The following is a 17,891-nucleotide window of genomic DNA, read 5'->3' as shown; positions in this document are numbered from 1 at the left end:
CTGGCATTAGAGCCTACTTCTTTGGGACTGCAGCATATACTGAAGACCAGCTGAGACATCCAGCCTTGTAGACTGAAAAACTACTGGATTCTTGGACTTTCCTTTGGTAGACAACCATTGTTGGACTAGCTGGACTATAGCCTATAAACCACTCTAATTATTATGTATATGTGTATGTATATATATATACATATATATGTATATATATATATATTCTATCTGTTCTGTTCCTCTAGAGAACCCTGCCTGATACAATCATGAACTCAGAGAGGAATGGTGAAGAACAGTCACCTGCTCTCACCAGCTTCTGACTAAAATCTGATCTGTCTTTCACTAGAAATGAAGGAACAAGTCACAATAGTGACAGTTCAACAATGACTGTGTCTCTGGTGGAAGTCACAGATAATTATCATGTTACAAGTGTAGATGTTTCAAAACAGCACTTGCCCATATTTCCATTTCAAAATTAGGAAATTCTTAGAGCCACCACTAGGTCTTTTTATTTCATGTGTTAATAACGAAGCCATCTATTACCTTCCATATACATAGTATTAAATATTTTGATAGATATTTTCCAATGCAATTAGTTTCATTGAAATGCAATGCATTTTTTTCTGTAAAGTCACTAGATTGAGAAGGTATCCATAAGCTCTGTGTACTGCCAAATAGGTCCTGGACACACAGACGCACAGACAGCCAACAGGTGCACACCAACGACTTTAGGACCCCTAGCTTAAAGGCTGGGGGAACAGTAAGGAAGAGGAAGCACAGATGAGCTGAATCCTAGAGGGATTCCACAGATCTGCTTCACCCAGCCTCCACCTTCAAGAAGCACAGCCCCTCTCCTGGCCCTCAGCTCCCCACCATGGTGTCTAAAGTGAGAAAACAGAGCCTCTTCTCTCCAGACACCTGCAGGAAGGAAGAAGTGTCCCCAAAGGTGCTGCATCCATCACAGATTCCATCTGAACTCTCCAAAGGATCAATTGATCAAAGCAGCTCCTGGTGTGGGGTCCTTTTCCCTTGCCTCACAGTTCCCTGCAACTGGGACATCAGCAGGTTTGGACCAAACAGAGGGTGTCAGGAGGAGAAAGGAACCTGGACAGTATACATTACAGGAAACAATCCAGACAAATGCAGTGTGTTTCCTTTCACATGCAACATCTACACAGAAATTATTATGGAGGGCCAGGTGTGGTGGCACATGTCTTTTGTCCCAGCACTTGGTTGACAAAGGCAAGTGGATGAGTTCTACATAGTGAGTTCCAAGCCAGCCAGAACTACATAGTGAGACCCTGTCTCAACAAAACAAAAGAACAAAAACTATGATGTATACTTAATAAATATATATATCCACATACACGCACACACATACAAATATGCATGTACACACATGCAGACATATATATGCATATAGTACATGCATGTGTTCTGTGGTACACATGTGTATATATAAACACATTTGAATAGATACATGCATGCATATGCATACATGCATGCCCATACATACATATACATATGTTTATATACATACATATACATGTGTGCCTGGTCCCTTTAGAGCGTCCTCTGCCTGCATTAATTCTAGCAAGGAAAAAGTAGGTCTCTAAAAGCGTACACAACACCTCTCAAGGCCACTCTCAACAGGTTCTTTCCTTTTGGTGATACCAGCTTTTTTTCCATGCACATTTAAGTCCCTCTCAGGGCTGGGGATCAGTTAGGGAAGAGAAGAAGAGCCACAGCAAGAGCTGTTTTGCTCAGTCCTTCACAGGGCTTCCTCAGTCCCCATGGGTACCATTATTCCATGGCACTCCTTGAAATAGAAACACAGCTTTCTCAGCTCTGTATTTAAGGCCCTGTAGCTGGAGGTATCTATCACCCTAGCACTGCACTGGGATATAGTGACTAGTAAATAAATTTTGGTCATGCCTTCTGTCCTGAAGCAATAATCAGGTAGATGGAGCATTCCAGAGCATCGGCCAAACCAAAAAGGAGAGCAAGGATCAGAAAGCATCATCCTGGACAGGGATGTGACTCATTCAGTAGAGTTCTCCCTTGCATGTGTTTGTCCAGACAACCACAGCTGCTGTGAGTTCATGAGTGCAACATCTGTGTCACATCCAGAAGACAGCACGTCATTACTCTCCCTCATCCTCCAGTTCTTATTGATGTATTCTTTCTACCACCCCCTTCTGCAATGTACCCAGAGCCCGGGTGGACTGAGTGATACAGATGACCCTAAACATAGAGCTGAGCACTCAGCAGTCACTTATCCTTAGAATTTAGATCAGTTATGAATCTCTGCGTTAACCACTGTCCACTATTGAGAAATCTTCCCTAAGGCTGAAAGCAGCACTAATGGTATAAACATAACTATTCAGAAGGCAGCTACACGGTATGTCCATTTACCAAACAATGGAGGTGGATTCCCCCTAGAGCTTTTGACCTCCCCAGCCATGGGCTTTTGACCAGTTTCACAGTGCTGAGCGTGACTTTCTTCCTGTGGAGTGGGTCTCAAATCCGACTAGAATGTAGCTGGTACCTCCGTGACAGTCATGCTGCTACTACTGCACCAGTGGTTGCATCTTGCCTAGCAAGTTAGTGTGGTAGCATGCAGATCCAGTACCAGATAAGACCCCTGATAGTTTTCTTTCCCACACCACACCTTCTGGCACTAGGGAAGGCAGCAGCAGGGAGAAAGCGTTCTAAATGTTTGACATGCGGTTTAGAGTTAAAAGCAAGTGTAGAAGACAAGCAGCCCAGCAGCTTTGGAGTCCAAAGGCTTTGTTCAACTGCCTTGTCCACAAGTGGACAAGATTCGGTGAGAAATAAACACACCTTTAACAAATAATGGCGACTGTGTTGCCATCATCCCCGAGTGGGGAAAGTAGTTTCGGCGGTTTCATTCACTCAGGGAAGACTTGTTAATTTTAAACGCCAGGCAGGGAAATTCCCAGGAACCCCGACCATGTTTGTCTTCCAGATGGCGGCTCACAAATACAGATGGGAACTGGGGCACCTAGAGATACATTTGCAAAAACAACGCTTTAAGAACACTCCATTCGTGCTAGTGTGGCGGCTCACACTTGTAATCCCAGCACTTGGAAGGCTGAAGCAGGAGGATTATGAGTTCAAAGCCAGACTGAGCAACATAGTCAGCCCATGTCTCAACAAACAAACAAACAAGCTAGGCAAAACAAACAAAAACCAAAACAAAACCCACTTTTCTTTCTGTGGTGACCAGATACCTGACGAAAGCAATTTAAAGAAGCGGGAGTGGTTTTGGCTCACATTGTGAGGGTGCTATCCAACATGGCCAGGCAGCATGAGCCTGAGGCAGCTGGTCACATTGTATCTGCAGTCAAGCAGCTGAAAGAAATGAATGCTGCCACTCAACTCACTTTCTCCTTTATATCCAGTCCAGGACCCTCCCCCGGGGATGGTGCCATGCTCATTCAGGGTGGGTCATCCCACTTCAATTAACCCAATCCAGAAACTCACAGACGTGCCTAGACTTGTCTCCTAGGTGAGTCTTGATCCTGTCAAACTGACAATCAGTTTTAACTATCACTGTCACTCTTCTGGCCCAATGCTGAAAACAAAGCCCCGCTCTCAACCAAGAATTGCCCAGCCCCAGATGTCGCCAGTTTCCAGACTGAGAAAGGTGTTTTACCAGGAGTTATTTTTAGGCGCTTCTGCCTTTACTCTCATACATGCAAGCTCTAAGCAAATATTTGTTGAGGCCAAACTACAAGTCAAACAACCTTCACTCACAGTTAAAAAGACATATTTGAAGTCATTGCACAAATAATTGCTTAGCGGTTCCAGTTCAGGTTGGCAAACAACACTCAGGGAAGGGAGAAGACATGGTAGCAGGAATACCTTGCCGTGGAGTTGGAGCAAACTTGTCTGGGAGGTTGTATTTAGGCTGACACTGAATGAATCTAAGGAGATTACGCCCAAGGCCTTGGTATCGTAATAATTCTAAATTGGACAACCAGATTCTGGGGTCACCTGGTAATTGCTGCTTATGAAATCAGAGAGACATTCATTTTTGAGAACATGCATTCTGAATCTAAGTTGCCCTGGTTTATAATTGCTTTGGGTGGTTCTTCTGCCTTGGGTTTCTCATCTGTGAAATCGGGGTGAAAATTACCCCTGCCTGATTGGCACCCGATAGAGAATTAATTAAACAATGTAATCAAGTAAGAAAAAAAATACTCCCGAGGTCCCTGTGACATAGAGGTCAGCACTATCAGAGCTGTGCTGGAGGAAGCTGGCCTTCCCAAGCATAATTGGTACTGGAAACTAAGTGTTGAGAACAAGCTGCCAAAGGCAGGCTGTTGCATGGATTTTCAGCTTTTCTAAGCAATCTCCGCTTTGTGATGTGAATTTGGCCATCTTTGTTTAAAAGAGATAGCGTTTGAGGTTGGAAACTGCCGTTACATTCTTCCTGCAAAAATGAACAATCAGAGTGGGCTAATGTGAAGCAAAGAAAAGGTGTGGAGGCCCATTGTTCTTTATGCACTGGTATTTTTGGACTCCACTCCACACAGGCTTGATTTTTGGAACCTGGATGATTCTATCCTGATCTTCTCTCCGGTGACCTTCCTCCTACAGAGAAAGAAGGAGAGGTGTTATTTTTATAACTGGCATGAAAACTGCTCTTTAGAGCACTCTGTCTTTTTTTAGAAAAAAAAAATATTTGGATAATGAGCTTTAAGGGTAGAAATACAAGAAGACAACGGTAGGTGACCAGGGATGGGGTGAAAGAGGCCAGAGAGAGAGGAAAGCTGTAGGGGAACATCCAGAAAGGACTAAGAGCGGCCATTAAGATCACCTATGTCTAAAACCGTGTGAGGGTGTGTGTGTGTGTGTGTGCATGTGCGTGTGCGTGTGCGCGTGTGCGTGTGCGTGTGTGCGTGTGTGTGCGCGTGTGTGTGTGTGTGCGCGCGCGCGCGCGTGTGTGTGTGTGTGTGTGTGTGTGTGTGTGTGTGTGTGTGTTGGGGGTATGCATGGCTATGTGTTTGTGTATATGCACACGCGAGTGGGTATACACATATGGAGGTCTTCATCATGATCTCCACTTCATTTTTTGAGACATGATCTCTCACTGAGCCTGAACCCCACCTATTTGGTTAGACTGACTGGCCAGTGAGCTTTATGGATTCTCTTGCCTCTGTCTCCAGAGTGCTGGGATCATAGGCACCGACTACCATGGTGCACAGGGATCCACACTCAGGTACTCACGCTTTCTTGACAAGGATTTGACCTATGGAGCCATTTCCCCAGCTCTCTAAAACTCAGTTTTTAAGTCATGTGTTAGATAGAAGTAATCCATCACCAAAACTTTCCAGCATGACAGCTGTTGCTCACATGAGTGTTTTGTGGATGTCAGACTCAGAATCTAGAAGTTACTGAGATCCACATCTGCACTGGGATCCCTGGAGTGAAAGATTAGTGAGATTAACAAGAAAGCAAACCTAGCGTGAACTATAGGCATAGAAGACTCTGGAATCTTCAGAAGCCCAGTGGAATACTTGAGTCATTTTTGAGAAGACATGGAATGTCCAGAAGGTCCTGGGAAACACATGGTGGGAACAGAGTCTGCATATTTACTATGAGCATTCAGCTCATCAGAAAAACTAAACTAAGACACCAGACTTTTCAAATGAGATGAATTAGGAGGAAAAGACCATGAAAAGAAACATTAAGTTCTTGAAACAAACAATAGCATTAAAATCTCAAATTTTAAAAATCTTGTGGAAGAGTCCTGTTAATGTACTTAAAAAGAAGTATGCCTTGGAACCAGAAATAAATTGATAAAATGGCCAAAATATGGACATGATACTGATTTATCATTCATTTTTCTCTTCTAAATTAATGATAAGTACTTGAACTTTTGCTCACTTCTCTCAGTCTGCTGGGTTGAGCTTTGTTCTCTCTACAGGTGCAGTAAGACAGTATTCTAGAACATTCCATGGGTGTGTATTCTGAACTGATTAGAGTTTAACTCTTTCTGGAAAGTTAAAATCGTCAGAGCTTCTGAATGCTCTAAAGGACTCAGTTCAGTACCCCAAATGACTATGCCCTGCAGAAAGTGGTGGCTAGTTGTGACAAGTAGAGTTTGAGTGCTAGGTCAGTGTAAATACAGCAAGTGGCTTAGCCTCTCATAGCTCTGGCATAGTCATCTCTGTAGTAGTTGCTTGTCTTAGTTTGGTTTTACTAACAAAAATGTTTGACAAAAGCAGTGTCAGGAAGGGAGGGTTGATTCGGTCCACATTAGGAAGGTACAGTCCATACTGTGGGGAAGGCATGGCAGCAGGAATGTGGGGTGGCTGGTCACGTGATACCTGCACTTGAGAAACAGAGAGCAATGAATGCTGGTTTTCTTGTTTTATCCTTTGGTGTCATTCAGCTTTAGGGTGGGTCTTCTTGCCTCAATTAGGCCAATCTAGAAACAACCTCACAGGCATGCCCAGAGATTTCCCTCAGCTGATTCTACATCCTGTCAAGTTGGTAATATTAACCACCATAGTTTGTTTATTAGGCACAAAGGTTGCCAGGATCACAAAATGAAAACAAAACCAGCTGTATATGTCTGTGTGTCTGTTTAGTCCCATGATTTGTGGCCACTGAGTTCAGTAACATCTTCATAAAACACTGGAGTGTTGAGTAACAAAGTACCATTTTTAGAGGGACTGTAGGTTAGGTTGCTATGACCCTCCTGTCATGATATTTCATGAACTGATCTGATAGAGCCTAGTGGAGGGTTGGGATTATCCATGACCATTGATAGGAAGATACAGTGGTACAATCATCACGGCATAGCTTCTGGAGACTTCTGAAGAATTTACAACAAACTCCAGCAATTCAGCTAGTGGAGCACGCGTTCTGAAACAAATCAGTAGCTCACAAGGACATCTGCCCTCCTATGTCCATTGTAGCACTATTCACAAAAACACAGTGAGGGAACAAGTGTCTGTTGACAGATGAATGGATAAAGAAATGCATACACAGTGGGTTGGGGGGAGTGCCATAATTCTGCCATAACTGATAAAACTTGAAAACCTTAAGCTGATGAGATACATCAGGGAACGAGAAATCCTATATACTTATATATAGAATTAAAGAAAGCAAACCCGGGCTGGAAAGATGGCTTGGAGTTTAAGAACACTTAGTGCTCTTGCTGAGGACCCAGGTTTGGTTATGAACACCCACAAGGAGACTTACCATCATCTGTAACTCCAAGTCCAGGGATCTGATGCCTCTTCTGAACTCTGGAGGCCCCTGCATGAATATAGTTCACAGACAGATGCTCAGGCACACTTACACATACAATTAAAAAAGAAAAGAAATCAAACTCACAGAATCCAAAAGTAGAATGGGATATGAGTTTGAGGGTTTTATATAGGAATATGTTGTTCATCCTTTCAGTTGTAAGGTAAATAAATTCTGGGGAGCCAATGTCAAGGATGGTGACCCTCATTAGTGACACTGTATTGTGAGCTGAGGAAGGATACCTTATGTTTAAGTTAGGGAATAGATTAATAAATGTGAACTTGATGGTTATAATCACCTGTGTGTGTGTGTATGTGTGTGTGTGTGTGTGTGTATTCCTCAAACTATATTTATTCTATCCTATTTTGTTAATCAAACCTCAATAGAGCTGATAAATAAATAAATTGAATGCCTGCTTATTTATTTATCTTTTATTACTATACTGGGGACTGAACTTAGGGCCTCATGCTTGCTAAAGAAATGCCTACCACTGAATCACATCCCTAGACCTTTTTGAATTTTGAGACAGTCTCATTATATTGATCAAGTGTAATGTACATTAAATTAGTAAATTGCCATGTGCTGTTTGAGCTCAATGAGAAACCAACTCTGGGAGCAGGGTTGTCCTTTCTCCACTTCAGACACAAGCTAGTGTCTCTAAGTGTCCTGCAAGGCCTCTTTTCTGGGATGGGCTTTCACCTACATAATAGAGAAGGAGAAGAGCAGCAAACATCCCAAGAGAAAGAGCATCCTGCCCTTGAGAGCGCTGGGAGGTCAACCATTCCCAACAGAGGCCACTGTTGCTTATCCTGTGGCATAAAAGTACCTGCAGTGAGAAAAAGAAGTCACAGGTTCATCCGTGGGAGTTTGGCCACATAAGAAAGCTCAGTAGGGACTCCGCTGATGCCACAACTTCCCGTTGGGGTCCGGTGGATGTTCTATGTGCCTGATTTGATTGTGTCATCTCTGTATGTTGCTATTTCTTTTACTTGGAAGCCTGAGGAGATACTCTTCTCTACCCAGGATTCTCAATCATGAACCCCAGGCCGCTGCCTCAAAGGGACTTTCCCAAATGATTTCTGCAGGACGTAAGCTCTCCATTTTAATGATTTTTTTTATTCTCTCTATATATCTGCTACTGGCTATTTATCCTTTAATTTTGGTTTGCTATTGATTTAATGAACTCAGTCATTCACAGCCCAAAGCACCACTACCCTAGATCGTTCTCTGGACTGCACAGAACATAGGCTGAACTTGAATTCGCTCTAGCCCAGACTAGGCTTTCAATTCTCCCACCTCAGCCTCCCAAGTAGCTGGGATTGAAGGCCTGTACCACCAGGTTTTAAGAACAGCTGTGTACACTATGGACTCTGTGTGGTAAGCCATTCACATACAGGCTCCACTTTCCTTCCATGAGATACTGCTTGTATTCCTAATAGTCTCCTGAGTCACTGTGTGGGAAGCACTGAACACATTACCTCCCACTGCAAGTCCTTGATAAATACCAAGCATTGTGGTCCTCACAGGAGGGTGGAAGTGATCACTGTAGTGAATGGTGAGGTGTTGCTTTCTTCCTTGGTCTGGAAACAGCAAGAGAGATGGACACCGAGACACCAGTAAGAACCGTTCCCTGAGATCCTGCCATGTTCCAGCACCCCATGAGCTCTTCTCAACAATTATCCCACACCTTGACTCAGTCCTGTGAAAATTAGGAATTCAAATCTGACTTTGTCCTGGAGACTCATCTTGGACCCTGCAGAATGTCCAGCAAGATGCAGGTCTTTGCTCTCTGGGCCTCAGAAGCATCCTTCATCTCCCATCCCCTACCACAGTGGCATCAAAGGATCCCCAGGTGTTTTCAAGTGTGAGCTAGAGGCAGAACCTCACTCAGTTGAAAATTGTATTTTTCAGCATCTTTACCAACATGTTTCTCATACTGTTTGTTGTTTGTTTGTTTGTTTAATAAACAGGAGGTTTAGGGAATCCAGCAACCTGCTGGCTGCTGGGAGGTGGATTTATGGCCAGGCCTGCTCTCACTCCATCAGGGATGCAGCTGCTGAACCACTGGCTTCTGTGCCTCCCCACTGAGTCTTTGGAATTGTTGCCTGTGGGAGGACTTCAGAGCAGACCAGAGGTTTCTGTGAGGTTGCACTTCCCTGCTTCCCAGACTCCTCCAGAGTGGCAGACAGCCCTGCTCTGTGATTCCTCCCCTCTCCCTCTCTCCCTCCTTCTCTTGCTCATTCATCTCCCCCATTCTTCCCCTTCTCCTTCTCTTCCTCTTTTCTCTCTCTTTCCTTTCTCCTCCTCCTCTCTCTTTCCCTTTCTCTCTCCTCTCCCTTTGTCCTTCTTTCCCTCTGTCCTTTACTCTCCTCTCAACAGCTTGCCTGCCATAGTTTCTCAGCTTCAACCCACAGGACCCTGGTTCATTTCCCAGTCTGTAGTATCTCCATCCTGGGAGAGCATCCAGTGATGTGGGAGTTGACTTTATCACAGGTGACAAGTTTCTTCCCTTTCATCCAAAGGCTTTAAACAGGAGATGGATAATTCCTACTGCTCCCCTTAGCTGGTTGGCAGAGCCTATCTATTCCTTTACAGTGATGAGGACAGTTCTTTGGGGACTCCTGGCCCAAGACCATCATTTTACCTGTGCCAACGCCTCTTTTGTGATCAACAATTGATAATATTTTCTTTCCTGTCTCAAAGCGAAAACCATAGGTAATAGGAGCTGCCTATGCTCACAAATATTTTTAAAAAGACAATGCAATATTAAAATAAAATATTTCAGCATATATTTGAACATGTCAGTTTCAGTCATGTTCATGAATAGACGAAGTCTTAATAAAATTATGATGTTATGAGCCTGTGTATTGAATCAGTGATGGTAACAATGATGGACACAGGCAAAAGGATGTTTTGTGGGATGATTTGAACAATACAATTGACACTGCCTTCAATTCTGTGATTTCCTGAGGAATGACTCATTAGTTAGGAACCACAAAACCTTGGTTTTCACAGTATTCAAATTTCTGGAAAATCTGGTACATATCAAATCTGTGAAAATGACTTGTGTTTAAGTGTGTGTGTGTGTGTGTGTGTGTGTGTGTGTGTGTGCGTGTGCGTGTGCGTGTGCGTGTGCGTGTGCGTGTGCGTGTGCGTGTGTGTGTGTGTGTGTGTGTGTGTGTGTGTGTGCAGGTGCATTTGTTTGTATATTGCATGTGAAGTCCATAGGTTGACACCAAGATTCTTGATTGCTTTCTGCTTTGGTGTTTGTTTTGTTTTGTTTTGAGACAGTGTCTTGTTGACTTGGAACTTGTTATTTTGACTAGGCCAGCTGGACAGTGATCCCAGGATCTGCCTGTCTTTACCTCCAGTGCCACAGTCACAGGCTTATACCATTAAACCTGGCTTTTCCGTGAGTTCTAGCAACCGAGCTCAGGTTCTCATGATTTCAAGACTGAGCTATCACCTCAGGTAGGGACCTGCTGGCTCTCACATGTGCATCCAGCCTCTTACCTGACTGTACCACCTGCCCCTGGCATCATTGCTCATGCCTGGTCATCATGACACCACCCTGCTTTGCACTGAGCTTGGCACTTTGGTCCCCTAAGAATGTCATTCGTGCCATGTAACCTTAGCTTGGGACATCAGAAGAAGCTGTAGCTTGTCACTCACATACACAACATCAAAGCACGGTGTTGTAGGAAGACCTCAGTCATGACCCTATCCTTTCCCAGAACCAACCTTCTTCCCAATACAATTAAGCCTGACCTCAGTCTCCAGACTTGTGGTAGCCTTCCCCTTCCATAGTGGGTAAATAAGGGTCCCGTGGGTCAGCCAAAATGTCCTGTAACCTTGAACCTCAACAATGGAGGAGTCAACACCCCATTGCCTTTCCCTCCCATCAAAATCTCCCCACGTTGGCCAACTTGCTACAAAGTTAGTGGCTTGAAACACATCTACAAACATAACCGTGAGGTTACAGTCCAAAAGGAGCATCACGGGGCTACTAAAGTCAAAGTATCAGCAGGGCTGGTTCCTTATGGAGGCTCCTGGACAGAGCATTTTGCCCGGAGCTACAGCTTGAGGCTGCCCACACCTGCAGGAGTGTGAGACAGCTGAGGAGCCTTCATCTACACCTGCAGAAGTGTGAGGCAGCTGAGGAACCTTCATCCACACCTGTGGGAGTGTGAAGTAGCAGATGAGGAAGTAGGTTAGACTGGAATCCAGAGCATATATCACCTTCAATCCTTGCCCCCAGAGAACACTTTTTGCTGGAGAGGCCACAGTCCCAAAAGTTCCACAACCTCCCTAGTCAGTGTCACCTGCTGGGCACCAAATGTTAAATGCATGAACCTATGGAGGATATTTCACACTCAAACCATAACAACCTTGTTCCAAGTTATTTCAACTTTCGTGCCTCATAACCCTGGAGGACTATGTTTAGGGACCACCTAGATAGCATGGGCCACTGCATTTTGTCCCCAGTAGGTATTATTATTTTGGAATGTTCTAGAACTTTAGGAGATAGAGCCTATCTGTAGGAAGTAGGCCATTGAGAGCAAGTCCTTGGAATACCCCCATCCCTCTCCCTTCCTCTTTCCCTCCTTCCTGTCAATAATGAGGTGAGAACATCCTCCTCACATGCATGTTCTATTCTTGAGGCCATGACATTTTACTCAAACAATGTGTACTGAATCTTCTGAAAGCCTGACCCAAAATGATTATTTCTTCCTTGCATTGCTTCTCTTGAGTATTTGTCACAGTGGTACAAAAGTCTCCCTGGTACACAAAGACAGTCCTCCTGTTCTAAGAGCATTAGCTTACTCACATCCTTAGAGTCCCTTTTCCCATATAAAGTCCCAGACTCTGGATCTGTGGGTTTGGATTTGGATGTCTTTGGAGCTATGTGGTCATCCATCAGCTCGCCACACCTGTCTGCTTCTAAAGGTGAAGCTGGTGTTGAGGTTAACAGACTAAGGAGGCGAGAGACTCCATCCTGAGATATCCACCCTTTTGTCAAAGGTCATAGTGACTAACTGAACCACATTCATGAGGCTGAGGCAGTCCTCCCTTCTACAAAAATTTCTCATCGCAAGACTGAGAGTGGACTGACTATTCCAATGGAAATGCCTGCTTTGTATCAGTAATCACTATAATTAACGATGTGCCTTAGTCCCACTGATAAGAAAACATAGACTTCAAACTTAATAGAAAATAAACTATGTAACACTTGGTGATGAATAGATTGCTTTGCCCTGTTGGCTCGTCCTCAAAGATCTATTGATGAAAAGTGAGGCATAGTGGCGCACGCCTTTAACCCCAGGATTTTGTTGTTGGTTCGTTTTGTTTTGTTTTTTTTTTGAGACAGGGTTTCTCTGTGTAGCTTTGCGCCTTTCCTGAAACTCACTATGTAGCCCAGGCTGGCCTCGAACTCACAGAGATCCGCCTGTCTCTGCCTCCCAAGTGCTGGGATTAAAGGTGTGCGCTACAAGGAATGCTCAATCATACCACAAAGATATATGCTCAACTATGTTCACAGCAGCACTATTTGCAATAGCCAGAACCTGAAAACAACCTCGATGCCCGTTGTCTGAAGAATGGATTAAGAAAATGTGGTACATATACACAATGGAGTACTACTCAGAAGAGAAAAACAATGACAGCATGAAATTTGCAGGCAAATGGATGGAACTAGAAAATATCATCCTGAGTGAGGTAACCCAAACCCAGAAGGACAAACATGGTATGTACTCACTCATAAGTGGATTCTAGTTATAAAGCAAAGAACAATCAGACTGCAACCCACAGAACCAGGGAGGCTACATAGCAGGGGGGAACCTAGGATGACTGTGGCTTATAAAAAGTTTTGGTTTTACTCGATTACTGGACAAGCCTCAATCAAACATTTCATTATTAGGATAAGAATTTATACTGTATCAAGCTGCTAATAGAAAAATAAATAAAAACGGAAAAAAAAATCCCAGCATTCAGGAGGCAGAGGCCAGTGGGTCTCTATGAGTTTGAGGCCAGCTTGGTCTACCAGAAGTCAGTCCCAGGCAAGCCAGGGTGACAGATCCATTGGTAGAAATGATCCCTACTTTGTAAAGGACATCTGTGGTGCACAGAAAGCTAAGAGAGCCTAGGGCTCACCAATTAGCAAGGGTCAAATCCAAGATTTGGAGCCAGACCTTCAGATCCCACCGCCTGTGCTCCCAGTCAGCACAGGCCACCTGCTGTCTCTTTCTCTCACTAGTTGCTGTGTGACCTTGAGTAAGCCACTGTCCCCCTCTGCAGAGTGATCAAACCAGAAGGAAGCCCTAACCAAGGTCAGGTTTCTCAATCTTAGCATTACATATTACTGGGGCTGGATCCCTTCCTGCTGCGGGAGGTTCTTGTAAACTGTGGTAGCATCTCTAGTCTCTTCCACCAGTGCCAGCAGTAACCCCCTTCACACAGCCTGGTTGTTATAAATAAGGTATCTCCAGACATGGTTGAAAGAGCACAGTCTCCCCATGTTAGGAGCATGGAGCTAAGCTAACTTGGGACTTGACAAACTTGACTGTTCTGGAATGTTTTGCAATCTTTCCTTAGTTTCAAGCTAGGAGATTGGTTTGCATATGAGATGCTCTCAAGGCAGATGAGAGTTCAGATGCAGAGTGCGAGCTCACCATCAGCACAAACATATGTCAGCAGTAATTAATTAAATACCTCCATAGCATCACTAATAACACAGGCTGAGACAACATTACCATGCACAGAGCACCACCACACTTTTCCAAGTTTTGCTTCACATGAGGGAGGAGAGTAAACAGTTTGTTTAGAGGGCTAAACAAAAGCTGTTGCTTTTATCACTTTGAAATAAAGAAGAAACCTACCAAAATAGAAATGGAGACTTCTTACCCTCTGTTCCCACCACTTTTTTTCAGTATTGTGCAGGGCAGTGGCTTACGTACAGAGGATCCATCTTTCACATTGGCTCTTTAGGGCTCCTTTGTATGGTCTCCAGATGGTGTGTCTCTCTCATAATTTCTATTTTCCACCACACTGTCACCTGGGAATTCCACAGGCCAACACTTCTGTGTGAAATAGAGGCGCTATTCCCACCTCTTTTTGTTGGTTGCTTTTTCCAAGAAAAGGTCTGAAGTAGCCCAGGCTAGCCTTGAATTCACTATGTAACAAAGGCTGACTTGAGCTCCTGAGCCTCCTGCCTCCACTTCTCCAGTGCTGGGATTCAGGACAAGCACCAGCACACTGCTTTACCCTGTGATAGGATCAATCCTGGGGCTTCCTGCATGCTAGACAAGCGCTCTACCAACTGAGTTGTTTCCCCTGTCCACCATTTTAATCTTATTGTACTTTATCTTGAACTTAAATCATGTTTGTGGTACTGAAGAAAGCCAGAAAAGCACAGACAAATGTCCTGTTCTGTGTCCCTCTTCTATCCAGGAGCCGTGCAGTCAGGGGCCTGTGGCTTGGTGTCTTTAAGCCTCCTTTTTCTCAGTTGTAAAGTGGGAAGTAGATTGACCTCATGATTAAATGAAGCTATGCATGTTCAGGTCCACAGACTCACATGAGGCTTCGGGATTCTCCGAGTGTCTTGCTGTGGCCATTGGAGAACAGGGCTCACTCACATCCATGAGATGTTCTAAAACTCCTCTAAAACTATGTAAGACAAGAAGCAGGCAGAAGGAATGAGCCTCTGAACAATGAAGTTCCTACTGTAAGTGAAATGGGAAGTACAGCTTCTTCCCAAGTCAGGGGGTTGAGCCTGTAGCTCAGTGGTGCACAGTGCTGCATAGAATATATAAGACCTTGAGTCTGATCACTGGCACCTCAAACACAAAACCGGTAAACAAAGCCCTCCTGTATCAGCAGGAAGAGCAGGGACAATATTCTATAGGATTAATCTTGAGGAGTTTAACTTACAGATAACACAAACCTCTGTTCTAATTGTGTTTAATGACCAGCTCTTCACTCAGTGACTCCTCTCACTCTCTGTATTAGTTAGTTCCCAGAAGCTTATCCTGCTTAACAAACATCTCCAAAACTTCAGTGGCTTCCAACAACTTAATTGTCTCTCTTGATCTCATACTGTCGCTGGTCATCTCTCTCCTGCAGTCCTGCCTCCGCACCTTCTTCTCTCTTCAAGAGCCGGGTTGAAGAAACAGCCTCGATCAATGTTATGCCATTCAGGAGCCAGAGGGGAAGAAAAAAGGAGACAAATGGCAGAAATGCAAGCTCTACGATTTCTGCTTGAATGTGGGTGGCATTGTATTGTCTTCTGTACCATTGGCTAAAACAAGTCACATGACATGAATGAGCCAGACCTGTATACTTCCCCCCAGGAAGCCACATAAGTTCCGCTTCAGTGTTTGAGAGCCCATCATTCTCTCATGAGAAACACCAGCGAGTTTGGGAGAGGCATCCTCCAATGGGGTCGATTATGCCATACGGATTCCAAAGCTTCTTATCTTTTTGAACTAATCTAAACTTTTCAAAGACAGGGATCAAGTTCAAGGCTTCTTGTTCACACATATCAATCCAAAGCTCAGGGTTCCTCTTAAAAGTCTTTGTCTGTGGACTCCAGCTAAGCCTTGTCTAACAGACCTCCAATAGATAATGCTCCAAATGCATTTCAGCAGGGCAGGGATCCATACTGGGCAGCAGAAGCCCATGATGGAGAAGCCCTTTCAGTGATCTCTATGGTTTTTAGACATTTTCAGTCACAATTTCCTCTTTGGGCTGCTGTATCTGTGACAAAGTGCCATCTGTAGGAGCTGAAAAGATATGAAAAAAGGCAGTGAGCATGTTGCAGGGTGGGCCCTTCAGGGCAGCAAGCACTTTGTGGAGTGGGCCCTTCAGGGCAGCAAGCATTTTGTGGGGTGGGCCCTTCAGGTGTGCAGGAACTCTAATGGAAAGAGTGGGTCAGCTTACACAAAGGCTAGAGAAAGCAGCCTTCCCTTTGGATTGAGTTTACACCCACATCTCTAATAGGTTTGAGCTTAAAACCTGCCTTATCCAAGCTTCAAACCAACAAGCTCCTGATCTTCATACTACATAGCCACCCCATGGACACTTGGAAGGAAATTCCTGACTCATTCATCATCTCCTGCTTTCCCTGAGGACTCTCTCCTACTTGTTCACCAGAATGCCACTTCATCCTGTTCTTCTGATTGTCCACTTTCTTCTAGTGGCTCCATGTTGCAAAGCCTTGCGACTCTAGACGTCTCTTCATGGACATCCACATGGATCCCATGACACTCTTGCAACAGCAGCAGGAATGGCCATATACCAAGTGCTCCCACTGTTTGCACACTGAAAGAAGACACCATCACCTTCTTCTCCAGTGACAATCCATACTGAGCTTTGTCGTTTTCATTCATCATAGCTAGTCCTGAGTACAAAAGAATGTACCATGGGAGCCCTGGGGCTAGAAAGATGACTCGGAGGATAAGAAAACTTATTGTGCAAGCATGAGGACCTGAGTTCAGATTCTAGAACCCATATGGTAAAAAGTTGGGCACGATCATGCACAGGCCTATAAACCAAGCCCTGTGGGGCCACAGACAGAGAGGATCAAGAGGACTTGTTTGTTGATCCTCAGCCAGTTCCAAATTCATTTAGTGACCTGGATCAAAGAATTAAGACAGAAAATGTAAAGTCCTGCTCTGGCCTCTGCAAAAAGGTGTACAAACCACACACACACACACACACACACACACACACCATGGAAGCTGACTGTGGACAGAACTGGCACTGGACTGAGTCTTGCCTGAGCCCAGTATTCAAGTCCTCTTGCTTTATAGGTCCTTCCACCTCACACTGATGAAGCATCGCAGAGGAAGGGCAGGGGCACAGGGAAGCGGTTCCTTTGCTGCTGGCTCCCACCACTTTGCTCTTCTGCACATGTCGATTCACTCAACAGACTGAAGAATGGAACGAGAGACACTTACTTCTCTCTGGACAATAAATCATGGGCTTTCTCTCTGTCACTGGCTCGATTTTCCAAAGATTTGTTTTCGTTGGTTTAATGAATTATTGGATCACCTGGAAATTGCTCAGAATTAACCTGTGGCTGACATTAATGGATACACAACACAAGTGTCGGGATCTCTCTCACCAGCCCAATCCATCCTTCTGCGAGGCGGCCAGCTGCCTGACACCAGGTGACTCATTTATTGTGATGTCCCATCTGCCTGCTTCTGAGGCAGTGGGTACAGGATTATCCTTGTCAGGCACAACCTGGTGCCTCCTCAACCAGGCACACAGGCACTGAAAACTGCTTGTGCCTCACTGATACCAATTATTTCTATCTTTCTGTTTCTCCCTCATTCAGCACTAAATGTTTTTACACTGTTTGGGTCACAGTTCACCCACCGTACTGATAGAAGAGCTTGTACTTAGTGTAGCTGTCAGCTTAACTGGTCCTTGTCAGTGTCCTCACAGGAGTGTGAAGGATGCTGGTCATTCATATTTGCACACCAGCATCCTACCCATTGGAAGTTGCACTGCTCTTTGTGATCACTTTCCACCAACTTAATTCTTCAGTTTTCAATCTCTGAAGTGTTTTGTCAGTTGACTCTCTAAACGAGGGACTGATGTGCCTCTTTTTT

General features: G+C 44.5%; 1 long non-coding RNA gene across 1 annotated transcript; it reads right to left on the bottom strand.

Moving 5' to 3' along the window:
* Nucleotides 1–3,746: 3,746 nt before the first annotated feature.
* On the bottom strand, nucleotides 3,747–9,444 carry LOC128095213 (uncharacterized). Its single transcript, XR_008213186.1, has 4 exons — nucleotides 8,757–9,444; nucleotides 7,982–8,104; nucleotides 7,231–7,287; nucleotides 3,747–4,611 (listed from the first exon to the last, which is right to left on the bottom strand). It is a non-coding gene; the product is annotated as an uncharacterized LOC128095213 (long non-coding RNA).
* Nucleotides 9,445–17,891: the final 8,447 nt, after the last annotated feature.

Source organism: Peromyscus californicus, unplaced genomic scaffold, assembly GCF_007827085.1.
Source record: "Peromyscus californicus insignis strain IS unplaced genomic scaffold, ASM782708v3 Scaffold_4__1_contigs__length_199733344, whole genome shotgun sequence".
NCBI classification, from domain to species: Eukaryota; Metazoa; Chordata; class Mammalia; order Rodentia; family Cricetidae; genus Peromyscus; species Peromyscus californicus.
This window is presented reverse-complemented; position numbering and strand designations above follow the sequence as displayed.